We start from the raw sequence: 7,235 nt of genomic DNA, 5'->3' as shown, positions 1-7,235 counted from the left end.
TACAGCGTCGCTGTGTCATTGAAGAGGGGAACACAATTGCAAACACAGAGATGAAAGCACCCGGGTCATTGCCGAGGCCGCGCAGATGGCACGCGAACAGGTGCCTTGTATTAGCAAGCCCTCCGTGGCTTTGTCCGAGAAGGAACGCAGGTTACTCGAAGGTTTCGGTGCGGGCAGGTAGTTATTTTATCTTTACCTTTCTGTTTCGTTTTATTCTAGGTTTTTTCTTTGCTGTTTTTCAGTGCCTTTGTTTTTGTGTTGTTTGTTTTTGTTTTTCTTACTCATGTTCTGCTCTTGTGCCATATGGTTTTTATCACATGGTCCCTGTCTCCTCTATATATTTTCATGCTCTGCACAATAAACTCAGTTGGACGTTAGCGCTCGTGTCTTTCGTGTCCTTCTTCTCTCTGTGTCGTCGTTTTGTTCTCGCGCTATAACTATCGTCATGCCATACCAACTAGCCCAAGCTGCCACACTTCTAAGTGCTGAAGACGTTGACATCTTTCGTAAGACACGTTTGAAGAACGTATATGCTGCTTAGAATTGTTTTCCCTAAATCTACGGCATGGTTCAACTTCTACTTGCATGCACTGCAACGCGAGTATTGCTGGTAAGTCATCTCACACACACACACAACAAAAAAGAGGGACGCGAAGTGCGGCAAAAACGGTCGCAAACAATAGAAGAGGAAGCGCTTGCAACGTAATCCACACCTAGCAGTGGCAATTCGATAGCGACTGCGAGCACATGAAGTCGTGGCCGAGCGGTTAAGGTGATGGACTCGAAATCCATTGGGTCATCCCTGCGCAGGTTGGAATCCTGCCGGCTGCGATTGTTTTATTTTTTTTTGCATGGATTAGTGCGCTTTTAAAGGTATACCCCAGCCTCTCGGACAAATTTATTTTGTTTTTCTGTTGTGGCTGAAGCAACTGTGATCATGGTAAACACTGCCGAAGTATACCGTAAGCATTAAAAGCAAATCTGCTCAGATACTCTAAACAAAGATTGTAAATTCATTAATATATACGTAAAGCAACATTAGACATGATAAGTGTTCGAGCGGTTTCTAAGAACAGCGTCGATTTGCCACGGAGTTGCCAGTGTCTGTTCTCGCCGTTCCTGGGTATGAATAAACTGTTAAAAACGTCTAGCACATTCTCAACTTTGGGGCCCCACCGCGGTGGTCTAGTGACTAAGGCACTCGGCTGCTGACCCGCAGGTCGCGTGTTTGAATCCCAGCTGCGGCAGCTGCATTTCAGATGGAGGCGAAAATGTTGTAGGCCCGTGTGCTCAGATTTGGGTGCACATCAAAGGACCCCAGGTGGTCAAAATTTCCGGAGCTCTCTACTACGGCGTCTCTCATAATCAAGCGGTGGTTTTGGGACGTTAAACTCACATGTCATCATCATCATCATCATCAACCGTGGTATACGGGTATAAGTCACACGTGTCTGATGAAAAAAGTTTGGCAACGTACATGACGAGATTCTCACACTATTCATGCCATGACGAGTGAGTCATATTCGTCTAACATTTTACCCGCCCATAGTAGTTCTGGTTTACCCCAAGTGAAAGGTGTGATCACCAGAGTGAGCAGACGTGGGCGGCTATATCGAATGATAGATAGATACGTAGATAGACACGCTAGAAGTACCTGCAGTACTCAAATGTATGCTTTGCAATTAGAATGGCTCACTCGTGCACTTCTTTTTAGACAGCAATCTTTAGCGGCCGTAACTGGATTGAGCATTGTCGTTTCGTTGGCCCTTGCCGTAGGCGCCTGTTTCAGCGCACTGAACCATTCGACACTCCTGTTTTGCCACTTCCGGCTTGATTACTCTCAGAACTTCGTCACCGAAACACAAAAGAAGAAAATGAAACAAGTAATAGGACAAAAAACATAAAAGTAACAAGAAATAAAACAGATGCAAAAAAGAAGCTACAAATAAAGGCTAGCTCATAACTCTACGTACTTACATGCCTATCTCAAACTCTTCACCTTACTATATCGCAATTGTCAGTAAGTTTTCACTTCATAATCTACGAAAAGTTTTGCTTTAGCATAAAAAAATTGTTTCTTTTTTTATGGGTTGGCCTCTTTCTGAAGAAGCTCTGTGTTGCGCTGAATTTTTTATTCCAGATTTACTCCAGATAGAAAAAGATGCACAACATTTGCGTGGGCAGAATTGTGCGCTACAAAACTCGCTTGTGGATGCCGCTTTGACGTGACATGCAGCCCAGTACAAGTCCTCTCCACCGCAGGAAAACAAAGAGTTGGAACTGCAACTAGCTGCAAAGGTAAATACCGAAACATAGGATAAAAATAGGGTGGTGAAACAAGCTTGCCTCAGCTAGTAAGCGTTCACGTTGGCTGAAAGGGAAAATATTTGGTAAGATAGTTTTCTGCTTAGCAGGGAAACATTGCACATAGCTTGCTGTGGGCAAAAATTCTCTAAACTTTTATTGGAACTGTTTTCAAAAATAACAGGCTACTTTATGGGATAATCAAACCTTCATTTTCCCTTCATTTTCCCTTCAAACCTTCATTTTCCCTTTGTTATATGTATTAACGTGTGTTTGATTGTGATTGGTACTGATGTAAGTTGTTCTGTTCTAGATCTTAAAACAATTTTTCTTTCTTCATTATTAACATCTTGGAATAATTCGTTGCCTTCAACATACCCCAAGTATGACGAGTTTAACCTGCAGTTTTGGTGCAGTAAATAAACATTGCTCTATAATTTTGTTGTTTGATGCTCATTGCACTTTTATTTCATCTTGAGAACTTGTCCGTTTTCCCTCTGCTGAGCCCTGCTTAGGTTTAAGCACGAAATCCACTCATGGTTAAACACGTCAATTTTTTTTAGAGTTACCGACGCAGTGACTCTATGTGACGGGGTTTGCGGAGCGTAGTGTCAGAAGGTCGTGACACCTCGTTGAAAACCGTAAGAACATAGCGAATCTGGGTGAACAATAGAAGCGCGGGCGACGTGCCAGGCATCTCAAAGTAAAGGAGGTGCTGTTCCCATGATCGCTGAAGCACCATGTGTTGCAGCTCCCATAGGCACTAGCACCAGAGTTCCTTCTAGTGTATGTTGAGCAAACTCTATGGCGGAGCCGAGGTGGACTCCAGCATAAACCACTTTCGAGCTAAAAAAATTAATTCGGCAGATTTTACACATCTTGGGAATCGACCTTATGAGAAGCATGTGCGGAGAAGGTGATCGTGTTACAACTTTTTTATTGTGCGACATGCTGTGAAACTACGCTAAAATTATGTACAAATGTTGCACGCACAGACATATGTTGAAAAGTTGCAGATGTTAATGTAAACTTGTTCAGACTTGCGCAACAATGACAACAGGAACATCAGTATTAGCAGCACCAGAACCGATAAGCTGACATGAAGCGCTGGTGTTCGCGAAAATGATAGCCCTGCACATTCGTGTATAAATGAACTGAAGCGCATAGCACATAACAGCAATTGATGTTAACCACCGACATGAGTGCTGTATCATAGTACTACATATGTGATGTTTATAAAATTGAATAGCCAGTACTTCAACCACAATTCATTTGTCAAGAACAATAATTCTTATCAGAAAAGTAGTTCCGAGACATAACGTTGCTCTGTGATAGAATGCTCGATTGCCAAGCAGAATGCTTGGGTTCGATTCCTGATGAGACTCTGACAATCATTGTTTATATTTGTCGGGTCAACGCTTCCAATATCCACTTTGTCTTAACGCTCACCTGTTAAAAGTGCCCATGTGCGTTCTCCTCGTTGCTGGGTAAACAGTAACTATCAGCCAACTATGACACATACCCGAATACCCGTGGCACATACCCGCCCTCGGGTATGTGCCACGGTGCAACAGTAAGTGGTTGACGACGTACGTGACGGGATTGTGACATTATTCATGTCCTGTCTAGCGCGTCGTAATCGTCAAACCATCTTATCCAACCACACGAATTTTTATTCACACCAAGTCGGGGGGGGGGGGGGGGTGTGATCGCGAGAGCACCCAGATGTCAGCGACTAAATATATAGACAGATATTTACGCAAACAGACGCCAAAAGTGCTTGTGGTACGCAAAAATAATGTTCGCATTTGAAACTCTGATCCCATACGCATTTTCCTGTAACGACTTGAAAGCTGATATTGATTGATTGATTGATTGATTGATTGACTGATTGATTGATATGTGGGGTTTAACGTCCCAAAATCACTATATAATTATGAGAAACGCCGTGGTGAAGAACTCCGGAAATTTCAACCACCTAGGGTTCTTCAACGTGCACCCAAATCTTAGCACACGGACCTACAGCATTTTCACCTCCATTGAAAATGCAGTCGCCGCCACCTGGATTTGGTCCCACGACCTGCCGATGAGCAGCCGAGTACCTTGACCACTAGACCACAAAACGACTCGAAAGTTAAAACTGCCTTACTTTCATTCTCAGTTGATGCATTGTCACCCCCTTTCCTCTTTCCAAAAGCTTTCTGCACCTGTAGTGTGGTTTCGTCTGAAAGATCAGAGGTATTGCAAGCTTCCTGCCATATCACCTGGTATCGCACTGCTTCCATGATTGGCCTAACAATCACGGAGGCAGTATAAAGGGATTATGTCATGTGATAACACCATCGCATAACGTCAGGTTATGTAACGTCATCATGCCGTCATGATGGCTTCTAAAATTTTTGCAATCTGTGACTTCTTGGTGACGTTACCACAGTATGATTATTTTTTACTTTATTCTTTTTTACTCCGTCGGCACGGGACGCCTACGCTCAATTTTGGAGTTCAGTGAGAAATGGAGCAATTTAGGTTTAATATACTCAATCTTCTCTTAGCCACGTAAAGTAGATGCCAAATCATCCAAAGCGGCAAATTAATCTGGGAAAAGCCACGTTAGTCTTTCTTGGGGTACTTCGACGCCAAACGTTTGGACTGTCGCTCTGTTTGTGTGCTTGTACGCCGAAGGAATGCCCGAAACGGCCAAAATCCAACCCCATCCTCAGCACCCACCACTATAGCTCCAGATGCAGCGTTCACACTTGTGCGATTGTCAAGTAAAAAGCAGTATTTAGGCGTTTCTGAGGCACCATAACAGCAGGTCAATATTCTGTGGTTTGTATTTTTATACTATAGGAGGCATACAAAAGTAATTCAGAGGACCATTGCGTTTATCAAGCTCCGCAAACAATGCAGCGCTATACACAAAAACGCAAGTGTTTTCAACGCTTTACTAAGGCGTGGTGGTGGCACCCGTCGCTTTGCGTTCCACGCTGCACGAGACACGCTGCACGCATATAGACATTCTAACGCACCACCTACAGAATGCTATTCACCATTTTTCTCACCCAGAACATCAAATAAACGGTTTGTTCACTCTCTCCAGACGCAAACCTAACATGCAGATACGGTGCCATTTTTTTCTCCTCTTCCTGACCCCTTTCGCCCATTTTTTCTGCTGTTTGCCAAGCTATGTTATTGATGCCAAATGAAACGGGAACATCCGAGTGCGTTTTCTAAGCACTAGGAGTGGCGTATAGGGCGCACCGTATTATCGTCCCCACTGACAGCCGCGCACACTTCACTAGGCAGCACTGTCCATGCGGTTGAAAGCGCGAGTGTGGCTCACGAGCAGCTAACAGCATGAGTGCCTCTTTATTCACATGGTTGCGAATTCTACCACGTGCCCCACTGCATTCTGGCATTACATCCGGCACCGGTATTACGCGTAAAACGCTGCAATATGCACGCAACTTTCATAAACCTCTTCAAAATGGAAGGTGATTATTGGTTGCTTTCTCGCCTTTTCTACAGGCGACATCATTTCATCGCCAGTAATTTCTTCGTAAAGCACCTGTACGATGCGAGCAAAAAGTGTTGAGCCTCTCAGGATTTCGCGCTTGTTGGCTACACGGTCTTATCTCCGTTTGCGCAGTCAGAAACGGATAAGATGTTGGACGGAGCATCACAGAGGCGCCCAGAAGGAACACATATCGTTCATTATCCTTGATGATATTTATTTACGACTCAATAATTGCAGCACACATAAGATACCCGCACCTTGTGTGGGGCATACGACGGAAACTAACTTGAAGAAAATATACGTATTACAGAAAAGATAATACGTATCATTGGAAACGTGCCACATCGCAATCATAGTGAGCACACTTTTAAACATTGCAGCATATTTGAAATTTTTTCCGGCACGACCTCTTCTAATTTCGCATATATCACTCAATCTTTGTGTGCTGCAATGGATAATTTGTAAGCAATTTTTTTTCCTATCGCTCCTACGTGACATGTAAGCCACTGAAAACATATCTTGTGGCCATCCAGATAATACTTTCTATGCAGCATATTTTATTGAAGCCGCTTGTCTGCGAGAAAACAGTGCCACGTATAGTTCCCCGTCATGGAGAATTTCGGGCCACACACACTTCAATAGTCAATAATAAATTACAAACGAATAGAAAGAAATTACCAAGGTTGTTCAAATTATACTTGACACTGGCATTGACATCACAAACGTAACGGGAAGTGCACTCCGTTTCCTTATTCAAGCACATTTAATTGACTGATGTGCGATCATTTCCTTCTTCACCTGTACTCATATGTATACCGTTAGCAATCTATTCAGGTAAGTAATGCCAATGTGTGTGCTCTTTGCAATAATTCATTCTACCCGTCATTGTCATATTGTGTTGTTTCATTCTTGATTACAGTTTAGTGCATTGCAGAACTAATATATGAAAATATTTCCAAAATAAGTTCGCGTGACTCACCGGCACACTGTAACGCAGGAGCTAAGGGCTCTTCAAGTTGTTTCAATGCAGGTTTTATGCCCCACCGCGGGAGTCTAGTGGCTGAGGTACTCAGCTGCTGACCCGCAGGATCTAATCCCCCCTTCGGTGACTGCATTTTTGATGGCGGTGAAAATGCTGTAAGCCCGTGTGCTCATATTTGGGAGCACGTTAAAGAACCCCAGGGGCTGCAAATATCTGGATCCCTTCACTACGGCATCTATTGCAATCATATGCTGGTTTTGAGAAGTTTAAACCCACATAACAATCAATCAATGCAGCGTTTACCTTGGCCATTCTCATTGCTTAATTTTTGCAATGAACATACATAAGTAAAACAAATGAACCAAGTTGTTCGCGCATGATTGTCACGTGATACAAGAAAAAAAGGGACAAGCTCAGCAGAGCTTTCTTCGT

At 43.4% G+C, this 7,235-nt stretch overlaps 1 non-coding gene across 1 annotated transcript; it reads left to right on the top strand.

Moving 5' to 3' along the window:
• The first annotated feature begins 749 nt into the window (after positions 1 to 749).
• TRNAS-CGA (transfer RNA serine (anticodon CGA)) lies at positions 750 to 831 on the top strand. The gene has a single exon. It is a non-coding gene; the product is annotated as a tRNA-Ser (tRNA).
• The last annotated feature ends 6,404 nt before the right edge of the window (positions 832 to 7,235 follow it).

The sequence above is a fragment of the Rhipicephalus microplus genome, chromosome X, assembly GCF_043290135.1.
Source record: "Rhipicephalus microplus isolate Deutch F79 chromosome X, USDA_Rmic, whole genome shotgun sequence".
Lineage (NCBI taxonomy): Eukaryota > Metazoa > Arthropoda > Arachnida > Ixodida > Ixodidae > Rhipicephalus > Rhipicephalus microplus.
Note: the sequence above shows the minus strand (reverse complement) of the source record. Positions and strands in the feature narration are given on the sequence as shown.